Source organism: Bos grunniens, chromosome 23 (assembly GCF_055505025.1).
Source record: "Bos grunniens cultivar Pamir isolate PY7600 chromosome 23, Bosgru_T2T1.0, whole genome shotgun sequence".
Classification (NCBI taxonomy): domain Eukaryota; kingdom Metazoa; phylum Chordata; class Mammalia; order Artiodactyla; family Bovidae; genus Bos; species Bos grunniens.
This window is the reverse complement of record NC_141187.1, coordinates 34,189,051-34,209,930: the sequence shown is the minus strand read 5'-3', so window position 1 is coordinate 34,209,930 and position 20,880 is coordinate 34,189,051. Positions and strand designations below refer to the sequence as shown.

The window sequence follows — 20,880 nt, the reverse complement described above, 5'->3', positions numbered from 1 at the left end:
CTTCTCCATGGGATCTTTCTGACCCAGAGATCGAACCTGGGTCTCCTGGATTGCAGGCAGATTATTCACCATCTGAGACACTGGGAGGCCTCAAATAGGAAAATCAGCATTAAAATAGAAATTATGCTGCTTCAAATAGTAATGTACTGCATTTCACCTTATTCTGAGCATCACATCGTATGACATTATTTTTTGAGGGTAAAAATGAGCATGTCAAATGCCTCTAAATAAGACAAAACTTTCTGTTTTATTTCAAAATTTTCTCAAATTTAAATTCATTGTATCAGACTAATGTACCTTCCCAGTCCTTCAGTACAAATATTTTGTCATTTCTGCGATAGTTCACCTTTAACCCATGAATATTTGGGAATTCAGTTTTAAGTTTCCAAACATTTAGATTATATCATCTTTTTATTGTTTATTTTCTGATGCTATTATTGCAATATGACCAGATAATATGGTTTATATAACAAAATTCTCAAAATTAAGACTTCTTGGTTGTAAGTTCTCTTTTGCCTACTTCTAATTTGAGAGGCCTTTTTCTTTCTTTCTCTTGTTCTTTAAAATCCCGTTCTCTTTTCATTCCCATTTTAGTACATTTTCTGGCTAAATTCACTTAGGTCTTAAAGAAGCATATCTAGTTCTGAGTTCAAAGCTTTTCTGATTCTGAGGATCCTCTGAGTTCCTCTGAGGATGCATTTTTGTTTCGACTCCTCAAAGAACAAGAAGCTCTTCTTTTACTTTCTTCCTCAAGGAATCGTGTGTGTGTGCTATGCTCAGTCATGTCCAACTCTTTGCAGCCCGATGGACTGTAGGTTCCTCTGTCCATGGCATTTCCCAGGCAAGAATCCTGGAGTGGATTGCCATTTCCTTCTCCAGGGGATCTTCCCAACCCAGGGATTGAACCCTGTCTCCTGCATTGACAGGCAGTTTCTTTACCACCGCTCCACCTGGGAAGCCCCAAGGAAGTGTATGCTTTCTCAATATCTTCTCCTAAGTCTGTGCTGAAGAAAACCCAGCATGTGTGTAGCTCTGTACTCACAGGCCACTGGGTGTCAGTCCTGAGCCATATGTAGGGGTGTGGTTGGGGCCCAGGGAACCAGAGAGTGAGGGATAAATAACGTTTAAGAAAAGAACATAAGTCATAAGATCAATAATTTTTGACCAAAGTAGGTGAGAGAAACCATAGGAAGAGTCAGAAGAAAATACAGTTGTCATCATCACGAGTTTGAAAAAATTGCTCAAGGTGCTTGAATTAAGCTGGTACCAAAGAATCCTACCTTCCCCCTTTGTTATTACCAAGGTAAGCACGGTCCACGGAGAAGGCAATGGCACCCCACTCCAGTACTCTTGCCTGGGAAATCCCATGGAGGGAGGAGCCTGGTAGGCTGCAGTCTATGGGGTCACTAAGAGTCGGGCACGACTGAGCAACTTCACTTTCACTTTTCACTTTCATGCATTGGAGAAGGAAATGGCAACCCTCTCCAGTGTTCTTGCCTGGAGAATCCCAGGGAAGGGGGAACCTGATGGGCTGCCATCTACGGGATCGCACAGAGTCGGACACGACTGAAGCAACTTAGCAACAGCAGCAGCAGCAAGCATGGTCCAAAGTGAGCTGAGAGCCCACCAAGGGTGACTCTCCATGCCAAGGGGGCTCCTGCACTGGCTCATCACTTGTTTGCCAGGATTTCAAAACAAAGCCCCAGAACTGAGCTCTCATCAGTCAGCCCCCCAGTCTGTCCTGCTCTATAAGCTCTTAACCGTGGATCAGCGCTGCACTCCCACTGCTGTGCTTCCAGAACTTACTGACAGCACTGCTGGAGAGAAGTACAGCCATGGGAATTAGCGTTTTCACAGATGTATAATTTTTAATCTCATCAGTCAGTTCAGTTCAGTTGCTCAGTCATGTCTGACTCTTCACATCCCATGGACTGCAGCACCCCAGGCTTCCCTCTCCATCACCAACTCGCAGAGCTTGCTCAAACTCATGTCCATCAAGGCAGTGATGCCATCCAACCACCTCATCCTCTGTCGTCCCCTTCTCCTCCTGCCTTCAGTCTTTCCCAGCATCAGGGTCTTTTCCAAGGAGTCCGCTCTTCATATCAGGTAGCCAAAGTATTGGAGCTTCAGTTTCAGCATCAGTCCTTCCAGTGAATATTCAGGGTTTATTTCCTTTAGGATTGACTGGTTTGATCTCCTTGAAGTCCAAGGGACTCTCAAGAGTCTTCTCCAACACCACAGTTCAAAAGCATCAATTCTTCAGCGCTTAGCTTTCTTTATGGTCCATCTCTCACATTCATACATGACTACTGGAAAAACCATATCTTTGACTAGAACCTTTGTTGGCAAAGTAATGTCTCTGCTTTTTAATATGCTGTCTAGATTTGTCATAGCTTTTCTTCCAAGGAGAAAGTGTCTTTTAGTTTCATGGCAGAATTCTCAGTTCAGCTTGTCAGTCCCTTTCCCTAAGAATCTCTCTTTCCCTCTCTCTCCTTTTCTCTCTTTCTGTCTCCCTCTCCATCTCCCTCAGGTCAGTATCCCAAACCTTCTTCAGCTCTCTGTCTCTCCTAGAATATCTCAGTCCCACAGAAACTACTGAGTCCACAAATCTTCATTTCCTCTCTCTCCCATCCCACCCTGCATAAATACGCTGCAACCTGTACAGGCTCATCTTCATTCTCACCTATTCTCACCTCCTGCCCCACGAATGATAAGAAATAAGGCAGCTGCCCTCCCATCTCCTCCAAGTGTCTCCCAGCACTTCACTCCATGTCTCCATCTCCGCATCCCTATAAACCCTCAATCCCCAGATTATTAGTGTAATGGGATAGAGAATAGTTGGATTCTCTTAGGAAATGGCCTGAAAGTTCCTGTTGAGAATTTGTTAGCAAAATCAGTGGATAAGCCCATAGCGGCTGCAGCTGAGACTTACAGGGGATCGACTGTGGGAGCATTGCTCTGCTCTAGATGAGGAAAGTCGTTCCTTGCTCTTAAGGAAAAGGAGCAAGTTGGGGAGGGTACAGGAGGAGTCAACTGGATGGCAGAAGGCACAGATTTGCAGTTAAGCCCTCTCTGGGAGCACCTCCAATTTTCCTGTAAGTTTTTTAACTTATAACTTTTTGATTATATAGATTACTAGTAATGGGAATATGTGTTATCTCTTTTGAAACTAGGGAAAGGGCTAAGATTTCCAGTGAGGTGACATGGGATAGACCTGAGACTACATGTATGGATGCACAGGTGGACAGAAGCATGAAGGAGCAAGCTCTCAGGTCACTGAAATCAGGGCAGGAAGCCCTGGACCGTGGCTTTGGACCAGGTTTATCTAAATCTCTCAGAGGCTGGAAGGTCCCAGCTGATGTTAACTTGTTCAAGTTTCTCCCATTCAAAACAAAAGCCTCACTAGAACACTTTCTAACACCATACACAAAAATAAACTCAAAATGGATTAAAGATCTAAACATAAGACCAGAAACTATAAAACTCCTAGAGGAGAACATAGGCAAAACACTCTCTGACATACATCACAGCAGGATCCTCTATAACCCACCTCCCAGAATATTGGAAATAAAAGCAAAAATAAACAAATGGGACCTAATTAACCTTAAAAGCTTCTGCACAACAAAGGAAACTATTAGCAAGGTGAAAAGACAGCCTTCAGAATGGGAGAAAATAATAGCAAATGAAGCAACTGACAAACAACTAATCTCAAAAATATACAAGCAACTCCTACAGCTCAACTCCAGAAAAATAAATGACCCAATCAAAAAATGGGCCAAAGAACTAAATAGACATTTCTCCATAGAAGACATACAGATGGCTAACAAACACATGAAAAGATGCTCAACATCACTCATTATCAGAGAAATGCAAATCAAAACCACTATGAGGTACCATTTCACACCAGTCAGAATGGCTGTGATCCAAAAGTCTACAAATAATAAATGCTGGAGAGGGTGTGGAGAAAAGGGAGCCCTCTTACACTGTTGGTGGGAATGCAAACTAGTACAGCCACTATGGAGAACAGTATAGAGATTCCTTAAAAAACTGGAAATAGAACTGCCTTATGATCCAGCAATCCCACTGCTAGGCATACACACTGAGGAAACCAGAAGGGAAAGAGACACGTGTACCCCAATGTTCATCGCAGCACTGTTTATAATAGCCAGGACATGGAAGCAACCTAGATGTCCATCAGCAGATGAATGGATAAGAAAGCTGTGGTACATATACACAATGGAGTATTACTCAGCCATTAAAAAGAATACATTTGAATCAGTTCTAATGAGGTGGATGAAACTGGAGCCTATTATACAGAGTGAAGTAAGCCAGAAGGAAAAACACCAATACAGTATACTAACGCATATATATGGAATTTAGAAAGATGGTAACAATAACTCGGTGTACGAGACAGCAAAAGAGACACTGATGTATAGAACAGTCTTATGGACTCTGTGGGAGAGGGAGAGGGTGGGAAGATTTGGGAGAATGACATTGAAACATGTAGAATATCATGCAGGAGGCGAGCTGCCGGTCCAGGTTCGATGCACAATGCTGGATGCTTGGGGCTGGTGCACTGGGACGGCCCAGAGGGATGGTGTGGGGAGGGGGGAGAGGGGAGGGTTCAGAATGGGGAGCACATGTATACCTGTGGCGGATTCATTTTGATATTTGGCAAAACTAATACAATTATGTAAAGTTTAAAAATAAAATAAAATTAAAAAAACAAAACAAAACAAAACAAAAGCCTCTTCTCCCTGAGCCCTTTGTAGCTCCTTTCCTCGTTCTCCTTCTCTCCTTATCCAGTCTTTTGGAGATATGGTCTATGTTTGTGATGGCAGCTTCACCAGCTTCTGTTAACTTCTCAATCCTGTGCTCTCTGGAAATGTTCTAACCAAGGTTGTAGATGACGTCCTCGTGGAGAACATTCTCAGTGCTTAGCTTACAGGACGTCTCTTCCACAGGAGGAACCACTGATAACTTTCTTGGTATCGTCTTTCATTTTCTGACCTTTCCTCTGGCCTTCTCCATGAGCTGCTCTTCTTTATAGCTTAAATGTTGGCCTTGGCATCTGAGGGGCTGCAGTTCAACCAGCACTCAGAAGGATTCTTATGTTGCTCATTAGTTGATGGGAAAGGAGTGCATTGAATTGAATTTGACTACACTTGAGTCATAAAGTGGATTGTGTGAAAAAGAAAGGAAAAGTTTGTGGAACCCAATAAGCATTAGGAAAGGGGATCGAGAATATTATTTTCTAATATTTATTTTTATTATTTATTTATTTGGTTGCACCATCTTAATTGCAGCACATGGAATCTTCATGGTGGCGTGTTGAGTATTGAGTTTAGTTGCGGTACGTGGGATCTAGTTCCCTGACCAGGGATCGAACCCAGGCCCCCTGCATTGGGAGTGCAGATTCTTAGCCCCTGGACCACCAGGGAAATCCCCTGTTGAGGATATTCTTGAGAATACTATTCTAAAACTGCAAGGACACAAAGTAGGTATGGAACCCAAATTACAATACATAGAGAGAAGGTGATTTTGTGAGACAGCAAATGCAAGTGTTCAGAGACAGGAGAAATAATGTTATAAAAATGAAACTGTATTTGGATAATTTAATAGAAGGTAAAGTAGCTGCTTGACAAGAAAGAAAACTGGAAGCACTGTGCTATATAAATTCTATTTGGAATGTGTTATGCAGCCATTTGTCATAACCCATCAGGATCACTGAAATACAAATGATGTCCTTTTTATTAGCTCTGGTAGGCTTCAGCTTCAAAAAACATTCAGATTGTGTTTGCACTACATCCTAACAGGAAAATCAATCAGTTCACTAGATGAACATTAGCAGTGAAACACAGTAGAGCTACCAGGTGTAAAATGTACCTGGTTTGTTAGACCAGATTTTCCTTCCCTGTAGATACATGACTCTTTTTTGGGGAAAGGTCTGTCCTTATTCAGCTTTCATTCATTTGACTACAGTAGCATTTCACTGCAATCCTATTTGTTCTCACCATTTAGGGTAAAAAAAGTTCCATCTTGCAATATGTTCAAGAAAATGAATCCAAGAAACTGCCAGAACTAAATGACAACGTTTTCATACCTGTTCTAAAGCTCCATGCTCTCCAGGATGGTAGCCATAGCCAGTGTGTCTGTTTAAATGTAAATTAATGAAACTTTAATAAAATAAAAAAAATTCAGTTCTCCAGTTGCACCAGCCACCCTTCAAGTGTTCAGTTGTCACACGTGACTGCTTTATTGAAGCGTACAGATATAGAGCATTTTATTATTGCAGAAAATTCTACTGGGCAGTATTGCCCTAGACACACAAACACACACCATAGTTATCAATCAAGAAAGCAGAGCCAAGAGACCCTGGACCCAGGAGAAGCACCACCACCCTGGTACTCTAGGTGGTAAAGCCAATGACACCAGGAGCAGCAGAGCACCAACGACTCTGGAGACACAAGCAGCGATGAGGAGGGCACACTTCTGACAGGTGGTGGACCGTGGGAAGTGTAGACTCTCGATTATAAGGAGGCTGCGCAGATAAGAGGAAGACAGAACTTGTGCTGTAGCACCACCTACTGGAAAATAAAAGAAAGGCCTCTAATGGCACCCCACTCCAGTACTCTTGCCTGGAAAAATCCCACGGATGGAGGAGCCTGGAAGGCTGCAGTCCATGGGATCGCTGAGAGTCAGACACGGCTGAGCGACTTCACTTTCACTTTTCACTTTCATCCGTTGGAGAAGGAAACGGCAACCCACTCCAATGTTCTTGCCTCGAAAATCCCAGGGACGGGGGAGCCTGGTGGGCTGCCATCTATGGGGTTGCACAGAGTCGGACACGACTGAAGCGACTTAGCAGCAGCAGCAATGTTAAAAAAAAAAAATCTTCACCACTACTGGTGAAGAACCTGCCTGCCAATGCAAGAAACATTTAGAAAGATGGTAATGATGACCCTATATGCAAGACAGCAAAAGAGACACAGATGTAAAGAACAGACTTTTGGACTCTCTGGGAGGTGAGGGTGGGATGATTTGAGAGAATAGCATTGAAACATGTTTATTATCATATGTGAAATAGATCACCAGTCCAGGTTCGATGCATGAGACAGGGCACTCAGGGCTGGTGCACTGGGAGGACCCTGAGGGATGGGATGCGGAGGGAGGTGGGTAGGGAGTTCAGGATGGGGAACACATGTACAACCATGGCTGATTCATGTGAATGTATGGCAAAAAGAACTACAATATTGTAAAGTAATAGCCTCCAATTAAAATAAATAAATTAATTTAAAAAAAAACAAAAACAACAACAACAAAAAACAAGTCAATTCACTGTGGTCTAGCAGGAAAAACATCATTTTCTCTTCCTGTTAAGAAAGAAAGGGAAAAGTTCTCTAAAATGAGTGTCATTTCGTGCAGACAGGCACAAACAGTAGCCCGTCACATGTATATCACATCCCTTTGGCATCACTAGGCTTTATGTCTGTCAATTTTCAAGTACAAGGAAAAAACGCAATAAATCTTTTTATACAAACCACAAAATGTGTAGAAGTGAGGGGAATAAAGCTGTTGAAATTTCAACAACAACAACATAAAATGTAAGAGATGCAGGTTTGAACCCTGGGTCAAGATGATCCCCCTGGAGGAGGAAATGGCAATGAACTCTAGTATTCTTGCCTGGAGAATCCCATGGACAGAGGAGCCTGGAGGGCTATCGTCCATAGGGTCGCAAAGAGTGGGACACGACTGAAGCATGTTTTTACTGCTGAGGCCTGGGTTGGAGAAGTAAGATTCCACAAATTGTGCAGTGTGGCCAAAAAAAAAAAAAAAAAAACAAAGGTATTCACTACTTCAAATGTGCTGGCAGAGAAACAACTCATCAAGCATCATGAAGAACCACAGTAAGAGTATATAACAAAAAAGAAAATGATGATCTTCCAGAAACCAAACTTAAGGTCACAGAATGTTGTGATCTATCTGGGAATTCAAAATAGCTGTCATGAAGAAACTCAACAAACTACAAGAAAAGTCAGGAAGGCAGTTCAGTGAGTGCAGGAATGAAATTAATGAACAGAAGAACTACTTTACCAAAGTGATTGAAACTAAAACAGAACCAACAGAAATTCTGGAGTTGAAGAACTCAACAAGATGAAAAATGCATTAGAAAGTTTTGGAAACAGAGCAGATGATATGGAAGAGAGAACTGGAAAGCTCAAAGATAGAAATCTAAAAATGATGCAGGTAGAAGGGGAAAGAGAACTGAGATCTTAAAAAGTAAGGAAATTCTACGGGAATGATCCAACTCTTTTAGGGCAGTATTAGGATAATAGGTACTCAGAGATGAGCGGGAAAAGGGTGCAGAGAATTTATTTAAAGAAATAATCACTGAGGACCTCCCAAACCTAGAGAAGGAACAGGATATGTAAGTTCATGAAGCTAAAAGAACTAGTTACCTCAATGCAAAAAGACCTCCAAGACAAATTATATCAAAACTGTCAAAAGTCAATGACCAAGAATGAATTTTAAAGGCAGCTGGGGAAAAGGGTGATAACCCACAAAGGAACCCCAATTAGGCTGTATGCAGATTTCTTAGCAGAAACTGTATAAGCCAGGAGAGGATGAAGTGGCCTTCTCAAAATACAGAAAGATCCTGGAAACCAACAGAAATCCAGGAACCCAAACCCAGGACAGAACAATTACCTTGACTGCATATAGTGGAGAATAAGTATTTATTGCTAGAATGTGCTGCATGGAATTTGTGATACATACAGTCATGCTTGAGTTAAGAGTTTAGGAAATTGTACCTAGTTCTCCTCCCATGATATATGTTTGGTTACTGTCAGTGAATGGCAGTAACATAAAATTTATGAAATCCTGAATTAAGGAGCGCCCACCCCCTTCCTGGCCAGTGAGAATCATGACCTGCTTAGCGGACAGTAGTTGGAATTCTAGTGCCCAGAATGCACACAGACTAGTCAAACAGCATAAACCCACTTAAGCACCTACTTAAATCAGAATCATCTGGGGAGGTTGTTAGACACACAAATATTTAGGACCCATTCCACAGCCACTGACTCTGGGCTTAAGGATCTGCTTGTCAGCAACTTCCCCAGATGGCTGAGAGACAAACAACCCCATGGGCAGGGCTTATATTTCATAACAAGTAAATAAGAGCATCCCCTCTAAAAAAGATCCTAGATTCCTGACCTTTCTAAAAGGGATGAGCAGGAGCCTCTGCCCTGGATCCTGCCCTTAAGGCTCCAAGAGCCCCAGAGCTGATCTCTAAAGGTCTAGGTCTTAAGCTAGACCCTGGATTTTCCCAAATAGGTGGAAAAAAACACGCTTCCACCAGGACCTTGGGATGACCACATGGAGGCCCCAAGAGCTCCAGTCTTCAGATTTTAACTCTACCCCCACAAAGGAACTCCATGGCTAGAATGCTGGGGAGATGGCCCGGCCCTCCCCACCATCCTGCATGATGGGAATGCCCTCTGAGACCCTAAATACTCCTCCAGACATATTACTGAAAATGCTCAGGGACGGAAGGACCTACCTCAAATGCTGGGGAACAAGGCTTGCTATGGAGTTCTTTTTTGTTGTTGTTGTTTTAACTTATTTATTTGACTGTACCAGGTCTTAGCTGTGGTGCTCAGGAGTTTAGTTGCTGCATGTGGGGTCTAGTTCCCTGACCAGGGAGCAAATCTGGGCCCCCTCCACTGGGGGGCTCTGAATCTTAGCCACTGGACCACCAGGGAATCCCTGGAACTCATTCTTTAAGATGGATATGACAGGAGCATCTAATTGACTGCCTTTTCTATATCCTTGAGGGAGCCACTGGCCTGTACCCCTCAGACATCTGAAACCTCAAAAGTGTGTTGAATGTTTTTATAGTAAAGGAAATAGTTAAACCTCTTAGTTAAAAATAAACAGATAATAAACCAATGTCAGTTTCTTAGTTTTGACAAATACTCTATATGTAGGGTCAGACCACCCAAGATGGCTGTCCTTTTGCTCTCTGTACATCCCCTGCCCAACCAGCACCTGCTTCACCGACTCTCCATTCACTTGACTGACCTTTCTACACACTTGCCCTTGTCCCAGCTAATGGCTATTCTAGCTTTAGATCAGAGCTCTTCACTATGCTTATCAAAGGGGTGGTGAGGGGCATGCCCCTCTGCTGGTTTCTCTGGTAACTGATGAGCCAAGATGACGTCAGTTCCCCCCATAACTGGTAACCTCCCCCCATCACCCCACTCCAAGACTACTACCACGTCCTGTCCAGCCATCTGCTACACACAATGGGGTATTGCTCCAGGACTTTGCTTTGGACGTGTAAGCTCCTCCATCCACTAAACCAGTGATGTCTCTGATGTTCACTCTGGGCTCTGTCTTTGGTCTTGAAGTTGGGCAAGTACAGGGCTTGTAGGCCTGGGGTCGGGGGGTGGGGGTGCGTGGCAGCCCAACACCATGGTAATGTAAGATGTCAACAGTGAGGGGAAATGGGTGAGAAGTATAGGAGAACTCTCTCCCTTTGCAGTTTTAAATTATTCTAAAATAAAAGTTTGTTAAAAATAGATGGAAACCACCTGCTAGAGCCTGCAGGGCTCCATTTGGGCCTGTCTTAGATCCCAGCCCTTCTGCAGGGTCTGGCCTCTCTGACAGAAGCTCAGCTGACATGAACTGAAGATTCTCTCATTCCATCATCCCTTAGGATGGTGTCTCAGTCCTGCTCTCCTAGTGGGCTGGGTGGGACTTCTTATAAAAACCTCTACTAAAACCTTGCTACCAGCCCATCCAAGCCACATCCAGCAGTTTCTTCCAACCCTGCACCCCCAGCCCGATCTCCTGAGAAACCACTGTATTATTTCCATCTAGCTGAGATCATAAGGTTGAAATGGTATGGAATTAATTTGCCTGTATCTACGATTTGGCTTGAAATGTATTTCCTCTATTGATATTCCTTGCATACGTACCTCCTATAAAAATTACATAAGACACTGTGAGTGGGAATGGAAAAGAAAGAAAATTGGGAGGGGTCACCAGCTTTACTTGAAATACTTTTAAAGGGCACATTTTAACTTGTAGGGGTTGGCCAGGGATGAGAGTGGATTTTTTAAAATCATGTTCCAACTGCTTATTTTAGGTAGTAACTCTTCAGAGGGACAATTTTTTAAAAATTTACAGTGAGCCTTGGGCCCTTTTGAAACTCCCAGTTAAAAGAATATGAACGAAGTAGGGGGAAATGTTCTCTTTGTGAGGTACTCTGAATGGAATACATTGTGTGAGGCAAAAAGAAAACTTCATTTGGGTAAGATTCTAATTGTATTCTTCCATATCACCCCAGAGAAGTTGACAACCTGTATTTTACTCCTCAAAAAAAGAAAAGGCTTAACTCATTCCTGTGCGGAACTCAGGAGTGTCTAAAAGCACAGTGGAATGAAATGTTTCCTTTTTATTTTCTCTTTTGAAAACATTAACCCACTGTTTATTCCGAAAGTGTGATGTGGCCTGCAGGATCCCGGAACACTGACTGACCGTTTATTTATCAGATATATTAAGCATGCAAAGCTAGGAACTGTTCTCGCCTGGAGCTTTGCAAGGTGTGGCCCTTGCAATGTTCCATCTAGAAGCATGGTACGTATTAATATACCGTCAGAATGAGGCAGCTGAGGGTAATTTTTCTTTCCAACGCACCACCAGACATTTGGTCATGTCTGGAGGCAATTTTGACAGTCGAAGCTGCAGGTGGGGGTGGGGACGGGGAATGAAGCTGCTGGCATCTAGTGTGTAGAGGTCAGGGATGCTGCTAAACAGCCTACCACGCATGAAACAGCCCCAGTGGCAAAGTGTCCCATCCACAGTGGCAGTAGTGCCAAGGTAGAGGTGGTGCAGTGGTAAAGAACCCACCTGACAATGCCCAGAGACACAGGAGACGCGGGTTTGATCCCTGGGTCAGGAAGATACCCCTGGAGGAAATGGCAACCCCCTCCAGTATTCTTACTGGGAAATTCTATGGACAGAGAAGCCTGAAGGGCTATAGTCCATGGGGTCGAAAAGAGTCAGATACAACTGAGCACTCACATGCACAGAGCAATGCAAAAGTTTCTTCAAGGTTGAACAAATATTATAATTACATTATAATATTAGTCTAGAGCTCTGAGTCGGATACTAGTCAGGTGCTCCAGAGAAGCAAAGAAGGAAAGATCACGTCCACTTAGGGTAATCAGAGAAGGTTTCAAGCCTTCAAGTGGATTTTCTGTGGTTCAGTTCAGTCGCTCAGTCATGTCCGATTCTTTGCCACCCCATGAACTGCAGCAAGCCAGGCCTCCCTGTCCATCACCAACTCCTGGAGTCCACCCAAACTCATGTCCATTGAGTCAGTGATGCCATCCAACCATCTCATCCTCTGTCGTCCCCTTCTCCTCCTGCCCTCAATCTTTCCCAGCATCAGAGTCTTTTCAAATGAGTTAGCTCTTCGCATCAGGTGGCAAAAGTACTGGAGTTTCAGCTTCAACATCAGTCCTTCCAATGAACACCCAGGACTGATCTTCTTTAGGATGGACTGGTTGGATCTTCTTGCAGTCCAAGGGACTCTCAGGAGTCTTCTCCAACACCACAATTCAAAAGCATCAATTCTTCTGTGCTCAGCTTTCTTTATAGTCCAACTCTCACATCCATACATGACCAATGGAAAAACCATAGCCTTGACTAGATGGACCTTTGTTGACAAAGTAACATCTCTGCTTTTTAATATGCTGTTTAGGTTGGTCATAACTTTCATTCCAAGGAGTAAGCGTCTTTTAATTTCATGGCTGCAGTCAACATCTGCAGTGATTTTGAAGCCCCAAAAAATAAAGTCTGACACTGTTTCCACTGTTTCCCCATCTATTTTCCATGAAGTGATGGGACCAGATGCCATGATCTTAGTTTTCTGAATGTTGAGCTTTAAGCCAAATTTTTCACTCTCCTCTTTCACTTTCATCAAGAGGCTTTTTAGTTCCTCTTCACTTTCTGCCATAAGGGTGGTGTCATCTGCATATCAGAGGTTATTGATATTTCTCCCAGCAATCTTGATTCCAGCTTGTGCTTCTTCCAGCCCAGCATTTCTCATGATGTACTCTGCATAGAAGTTAAATAAGTAGGGTGACAATATACAGCCTTGACATACTCCTTTTCCTATTTGAAACCAGTCTTTTGTTCCATGTCCAGTTCTAACTGTTGCTTCCTGACCTGCATATAGGTTTCTCAAGAGGCAGGTCAGGTGGTCTGGTATTCCCATCTCTTTCAGAATTTTCCACAGTTTATTGTGATCCACACAGCCAAAGGCTTTGGCATAGTCAATAAAGCAGAAATAGATGTTTTTCTGGAACTCTCTTGCTTTTTGATGATCAAGCAGATGTTGGCAATTTGGTCTCTGGTTCCTCTGCCTTTTCTAAAACCAACTTGAACATCTGGAAGTTCACGGTTCATGTATTGCTGAAGCCCGGCTTGGAGAATTTTAAGCATTACTTTACTAGTGTGTGAGATGAGTGCAATTGTGTGGTAGTTTGAGCATTCTTTGGCATTGCCTTTCTTTGGGATTGGAATGAAAACTGACCTTTTCCAGTCCTGTGGCCACTGCTGAGTTTTCCAAATTTGCTGGCATATTGAGTGCAGCACTTTCACAGCATCATCTTTTAGGGTTTGAAATAACTCAACTGGAATTCCATCACCTCCACTAGCTTTGTTTGTAGTGATGCTTTCTAAGGCCCACTTGATGTGGTTCAGGGTACCTTATTTCTCCTAAGTTTTTGGGCCATCTAGAGTCCCTAAATCTTGTATTTCTGTATTTCAGGCAATAAGTACCTGGTGAAAAATCCCTGCTTGGCCAAATAATTTGATTCTCTGTGCTGGAAAGTGACAGGATTCATTCAGAAGCCCCAAGCTTCCTCCTGGCTTCGATTAAGTGACAATTCTTTCTCTGACTTTCTACTTGATGACTCCAAATCCCGTAAAACATGATTCTCTGTCTTCTGTAGTTAATGTGTTCCTGTATCTGTCTCTCCCAACATGGAAATACAGCATTTTGCTTATAATTTCAAAGGATCTGAGGTCCCCAGAAACCCATCTCTGAACCTCTCTAAGGGTGCATGGGACCCAGAATAAAATATTTTGCTCCAAAGTTTATGGAGCAACAAAATCTACTGTGTCTATGAGAGCCCTTGGAACCTAAGCCAGATGTTATTTCCAAAATAACAAACAAGCTCTTTCTCACATGCCACACTCATCTGTCTCTTGTTTTTCTATCATTGAATTATGTTTGATTTCGCTACTGCTGCTTCACTGAAATCACTTTAGCTCATCTCATGACTTGCCAAAATCCAACTCCCATAGGAGATGTTCTAACCCACAAGGATGGCTTTCTCTCAATCCTAGAGAATATTTTTGGTGGGTTCCCTTAAAGGGAGCTGCTAGTGAGTGTGTCTGTGAAGTCCTAGAGGAGGCGATCTTTGCTTGAAGGAGCTTAAGAAAGACCACCAGCAAAGTCTGCTGTTGGTACACAAAATCTTGCTTCAGGGAGCACAAAAAATAGTCTGACTCTACCCAGAAGAGACGTGCCAGGAACTGCATTGCTACTGTGAACAGTGCCTGAAGACCCAGTCAATGGGTCAGCTGCAGTGCACACATGCTCAGTTGTGTCCGACTCTTTGCGACCCCATGGACTCCATGGACATGAGTCTGCACAAACTCCAGGAGATAGTGAAGGACCAGGAGGCCTGGCAAAGCACTGGACAGGACTGAGTGACTGAACAATAACAAAGGTAGGCAGGCGTGGCTATTGGACCTTGAAATATGGCTAGTCCAGGGGACTCTTTACCCCCTCTCAGTGTCTATGCTGGGAGCTTTGTACTTTCTTCCTCTTTAATAAATCCTATTCGCTTGCTACCATGAGTGTCTGCATGTTTGTGGATTCTGTTCTTCCACTCTGTGGACAAGAACTCCGATTACCATCTCAACAGCAGCCCTGAAATATGCACTGAGCTGGAATGCCGCCTTCCAAAGGACCTGTGTGTTGTTCTGCTGCTGATGGATGGGGAAGGCTGGTGCCCTCCAGTCTGCCAGGGAACGCAGAGCCCCACGCATCCTCAGCTGGGTGGGGAGAGCCTGACAACGTGTTGGGCATCAGAAAATAATTTGTCAAAGAGAAAATGCTTCCCTGTCTCTGAAATATGGTTAGTCCAAACCAAGATGTGCTGTCAGTTTAAAATATCTCCAGATTGTGAATATATAGTATAAACATGAAATATAAATATTTCATTAATAACTTTATATTGATTACATGTTGAAATGATGATATGTGGCATATATTGGGTGAAATGAAATAGATTATTGTAGTTAATTTCACCTATTTCTTTTGACTTTTTAAATGTGGGCTTCTTTAAAATCTCCTTGAGATTGCATTTGAGAGGCTCTTTAGAGTTTACATCAGGATTTCTTTCTTTCTTTCTTTTTAACTTGGGGGCTTTATTTTATTTTTTCTTTTAAAGATGCTACATAGTCAAACAGAATTGGATTGGTCTTTTATGGCATAAAATTAATTCACAGTCAAGCTCTCCATCAGTACTTGACGGCTCATCCAAAGTTCCTCTCGAACCCCCTCCCGCACCACCCCCCATGCCCCGGCCCCACCTAGCTGGTTCCCTCTCCCCGGCCCCTCTGCTGCCTGCCTCTCTCGCCCTGATTCCAAGTCAGGGCTGCCTGGGAAGGTCAGGACTGAACTGGGGCATGGGTGCTGAAGTGTGGGTGGTGGTGAGGAGCAGAGAAAGACAGACAGCACAGGGACATGCTACTCTTTCCCCTAGACAGTGACCTCAAGCTGACTGCCGCTACTAAGAGTCCTCTCCCCATGGTGCCTATTACCTATCTACACAGACGATATTTCCTGGTAGTTGTTCTCCAACGTTCCCACGAGCACACCTCTGTGTGTGTGTGTGAGTGTGTGTGTGTGCGCGCTCACAGAGCCCGGAACCTTCGGCAGCAACGCCAGCTTCACTCCACGGTGTTAAGTAGCACAGGTGGGGTTTAGGCCACAGAATTAATTATAATCTTGTGACAGAAGACATGAGATGAAACACATTATGTAAGTTAAATATGCATTAAACATCTCTGAATTCAATCTCTGAATTCATCTCTGAATTCAATCTCACTACATGAACCAATAGTTATCTAGCTTGGTCCCTTGAAGAGAACAGCATTCAATGACTTTGACTTCCAGAACGTTGCGTCAATCAGCGACACACACTCCCCACTGCTGATGAGCACAGCCGATGCTGCCACAGCACCATTCTTGGTGCCTTCAGGCCCTGTTCATCAGTCCCCAGGAACTGATGGCTGGGATGAGCATGGAGAGGCTGCCTGCACTGAGTGAGTGGCTCGGGGAAGGACATCGACAGGGTGGGCTCCAGCTTCCCAGAGGCCAGCACCAACAGACAGGGAAGAGTGTTATGTTTGCAGAGAGGAAATCCAGCAACGTGGACCAAGGCTGCTGCTAAGTTGCTTCAGTCGTGTCTGACTCTGTGGGACCCCTTAGACAGCAGCCCACCAGGCTCCCCCGTCCCTGGGATTCTCCAGGCAAGAACACTGGAGTGGGTTGCCATTTCCTTCTCCAATGCATGGAAGTGAAAAGTGAAAGTGAAGTCGCTCAGTCGTGTCCCACTCTCAGCGACCACATGGACTGCAGCCTACCAGGCTCCTCCTTCCATGGGATTTTCCAGGCAACTGACGCTTAAAATGACATTTACAAGATGCCATTACCATTTAATCATGGTTTCCCTTGTCATTAATAAGGTTCACTCTTTGCCCCAATCATTTACTATGTGTTTTAAACTTTCTAAAAGATTGTTATATTATGTTCTATTTGTGTGTGTGTGTGCATGTGTGCACGTGGGTGCACACAAGCGGGGAGGGGTAATTTAAAGGCAAGACCTGTGAGATGTCATCATACATTAATTACTCTTTACACATGGTTATGATAAATTTAAATGCCACACTATGGCGGACCCATCAATCCAATCCCCGTCTCGCATGCTGCCTCTACAAGACGGTCTTCCCTATGATCACGCCAACGATGAAGAAGAGGACGCCGAGCGCCAGCAGCCCGGTGCTCAGGCCCTCCTCCTTCCCAGCCGTGGCTGACGCGGGAGCGGGGACTGTGGCTCTGCACTGTCTTCCTCATCCGAAGTCCGTCTTCCTCCTTGAACTGCTTGTCCTCCTCCCACAGCCTCTGGACTTCGCTCTGCAGCCTCTTACAGTCTTCCATCACCTTCTTAACTTCAGTGTCATCCAAGGAGGAACTCAGAGCTTTAGACACCTTTGGTGTTTCTGTCTTTGATGCAGTTGTGGGTATAATTTTATTTATTTCTACATCATGTGGTTTATCATTTTCTGCTGGCAATTCAAACACACATCTAAGTTTTGAATCCATAAGGTCTTCCGGTTTTGCCTCCTTCCATACTGCTTCCATATCAGAAGTGTCAATTGGAGCAAACATAGACTGAACCATAAACATGTGTTTACTTTTCTCATTGGGATCATAATCGAAAGGCTGTAACATCACAGATACGTTAATCGAGGCCCCTGCATCAATGATCCCGCTGTTGGGCCTCACGCAGTACCTACGTGGTGCCGTGGTCTTCACTTTAAAACACACATTTCGATCTGTCGGGTTGCCAAGCTTCAGGTTGATGGTGACAGCATCGGTGAAGGGACCTCGGAATTTGAGCTCGTGCTGCGGCTCGAGGCTCAGGACCTGCCCCACCTTCGCCATGTTCCTCAGCGGCTGGGCAGCTCTGGCGGGGAGACTTGAGAGGGCACCTGGGGTGGGACGCGTGAATGCTGCGCCCCCTTTAAATTTGGAAAGGCGGGGCCTGCCGGGGCACGGACAGGGGTCGCCTATGTGTTGCGCGCCGGGTTGGTCGGGGGGACAGCCTCCGTGGTACAGGCGCAGGGACGGAGGGCAAGGGTGAGGCCCAGGATTTCTTTTTTTTAATTAATTTTTATCTGCGTATAGTTGCTTTACGATGTTGTATTAGCTTCTACTGTACAGTTAAGTGAATCAATTATATGTATTCATACATCCCCTCTTTTTTAGATTTCCTTCCTATTTAGGTCACCACAGAGCACTGAGTTGAGTCCCTTTGCTATACTGAAATGTGGCTTTTAAGAAATTTCATATTATGCTTGTGTATCAGATTTAGGCCTGTATTATATTTCTATCAGACCATGCTGTTCTAGAACCTCATGTATTTCCTGAAGGCCAGTTTTAATCTCTGTGGAGATTCCTTTTCTGTCAGACTAAATGACCTGCTGAAGGACTGGTACATGACCCTGAAGGACCAGCTCAGATCCCTGGAACCCCTTAGACTGGGCTAGACTCTAAGGTCTGGAATATAATTTTAATTGTTTAATACATGGTCTCTTAATGGGTGCTGTAGATTGAATATTTGTGTCCTCCTCAAAATTCTTACCATTGAAACTTAATACCTAACGTGATGGTGTTAGGAGTTGGGGCCTTTGCGAGGTGCTTAGATCATGAGGATGGAGCCCTCGTGACTGGGATTAATATGCTTATAAAAGAGACCCCCACAGAGCTCTCTCAACCCCTCAACAATGTGCATGCGTACGTGCTCAGTTGTGTCCTACTCTTTGTGACCTCATGGACCTTAGCACACCAGGCTCCTCAGTTCATGGGATTATCCTGGCAAGAATACTGGAGTCAGTGGGTTGCCATTTCCTCCTCCAGGGGATCTTCCTAGCCCAGGGATTGAACCCGAGTCTCCTGCATCTCCTGCATTGGCATGTGGATTCTTTACCACTGAGCCACCTGGGAAGCCCCCTCTACTATGTAAAGACACAGCAAAAAGATAGTCATCTGTGAGGAAGTGGGCACTTACCAGACACCAAATCTGTCAGTGCCTTGATCCTGGACCTCCCAGTGTCTAAAACTGTAAGAAATATGAGAAATACATTTCTGATGTCTATAAGCCATGGTAAAGAATCCTTTTGCAATGCAGTAGACACGAGTTTGATCCCTGGGTCAGGAAGATCCCCTGGTGAAGGAAATGGCAATCCACTCCTGTATTCTCGTCTGGGAAATCCCATGGATAGAGGAGCCTGGTGGGCTACAAGAGTCCCAAAGAGTCAGACGCGACTTTGCAACTAAACCACACAAGCCACCTAGATTGTGGTATTTTTGTTATAGCAGCCCAAATGGACTAAGATAATGGGAATTACCAGCACTCATGCCATGACTATAAATTCCAGTGGGATCATTGCAGTAGCAATCGTCAGTTCAGTTCAATTCAGTCGCTCAGTCATGTCCGACTCTTTTTGACCCCACGGACTGCAGCATGCCAGGCTTCCCTGTCCATCACCAACTCCTGGAGCTTGCTCAAACTCATGTCCATCACATTGGTGATGCCATCCAACCATCTCATCCTCTGTCATCCCCTTCTTCTCCCACCTTCAATCTTTCCCAGCATCAGGGTCTTTTGCAATGAGTCGGTTCTTCACATCAGGTGGCCAAAGTATTGGAGTTTCAGCTTCAGCATCAGTCCTTCCAATGAATATTCAGGACTGATTTCCTTTAGGATGGACTGGTTGGATCTTCTTATAGTCCAGTGGTTCAAATGCATCAATTTTTCAGCACTCAGCTTTCTTCATAGTCCAACTCTCACATCCATACATGACTACTGGAAAAACCAGAGCTTTGACTAGATGGACCTTTGTTGGCAAAGTAATGTCTCTGCTTTTTAATATGCTGTCTAGGTTGGTCATAACTTTTCTTCCAAGGAGCAAGCATCTTTTAATATTATGGCTACAATCACCATCTGCAGTGATTTTGGAGCCCCCAAAAATAAAGTCTGTCACTGTTCCTATTGTTTCCCCATCTATTTGCCATGAAGTGATGGAACCAGATGCCATGATCTTAGTTTTCTGAATGTTGAGTTTTAAGCCAACTTTTTCACTCTTCTCTTTCACTTTCATCTAGAGGCTCTTTTGTTCTTTGCTTTCTGCCGTAAGGGTGGTGTCATCTGTATATCTGAGGTTATTGATATTTCTCCCAGAAATCTTGATTCCAGCTTGTGCTTCTTCCAGCCCAGCATTTCTCATGATGTACTCTGCATAGAAGTTAGATAAGCAGGGTGACAATATACAGCCTTGACATACTCCTTTTCCTATTTGGAACCAATCTATTGTTCCATGTCCAGTTCTAACTGTTGCTTCTTGACCTGCATACAAATTTCTCAAGAGGCAGGTCAGGTGGTCTGATATTCCCATCTCTTGAAGAATTTTTCACAGTTTGTGGTGATCCACACAGTCAAAGGCTTTGGCGTAGTCAATAAAGCAAAAGTAGATGTTTTTTCTGGAACTCTCTTGCTTTTTTGATGATCCAGAGGATGTTGGCAATTGATCTCTGGTTCCTCTGCCTTTTCTAAATAAAATCCACTTTTTTATTATCCATGGTGATCCCCAGCAATTCACTCTCAGTGGTGGAAATACACAGGCTGAGACTCTGGGATTCTCAGCAAAGAATGAGACTGGTTCCTTGGGAATGCCTGACTTTTCCCTACTGATTTTCATGCAAAGAAAACCCGTCCATATAATGAGCAGAAGCCAAAATATTTTGTAGGAAGATACTCTGAGGCTATGTAAACATCAGTTTTCTTACCTGTTATTTCACCATTCATTGACATTTCTTGGCTCAGTTCATTATTACTTCTGTGGTTGCCAAATGGTGATTTTTCAATTCCAACATTCCTTCTATTTACTAGTCGGAATTCTACTGTAAGGAAAACTTTCTCTCCTTACTTATTTATAGTAGTGTGGACTCTT

At 43.9% G+C, this 20,880-nt stretch overlaps 1 protein-coding gene and 1 pseudogene across 1 annotated transcript in view; both read right to left on the bottom strand.

Annotated features, from left to right (window-relative positions):
- Nucleotides 1–20,880, bottom strand: part of LOC147347588 (cytidine monophosphate-N-acetylneuraminic acid hydroxylase) — a 291,879-nt gene that overhangs the window by 118,037 nt on the left and 152,962 nt on the right. The gene's annotated exons all lie outside the window — the stretch shown is intronic.
- On the bottom strand, nucleotides 16,975–17,837 carry LOC147347589 (vesicle-associated membrane protein-associated protein B pseudogene; annotated as a pseudogene).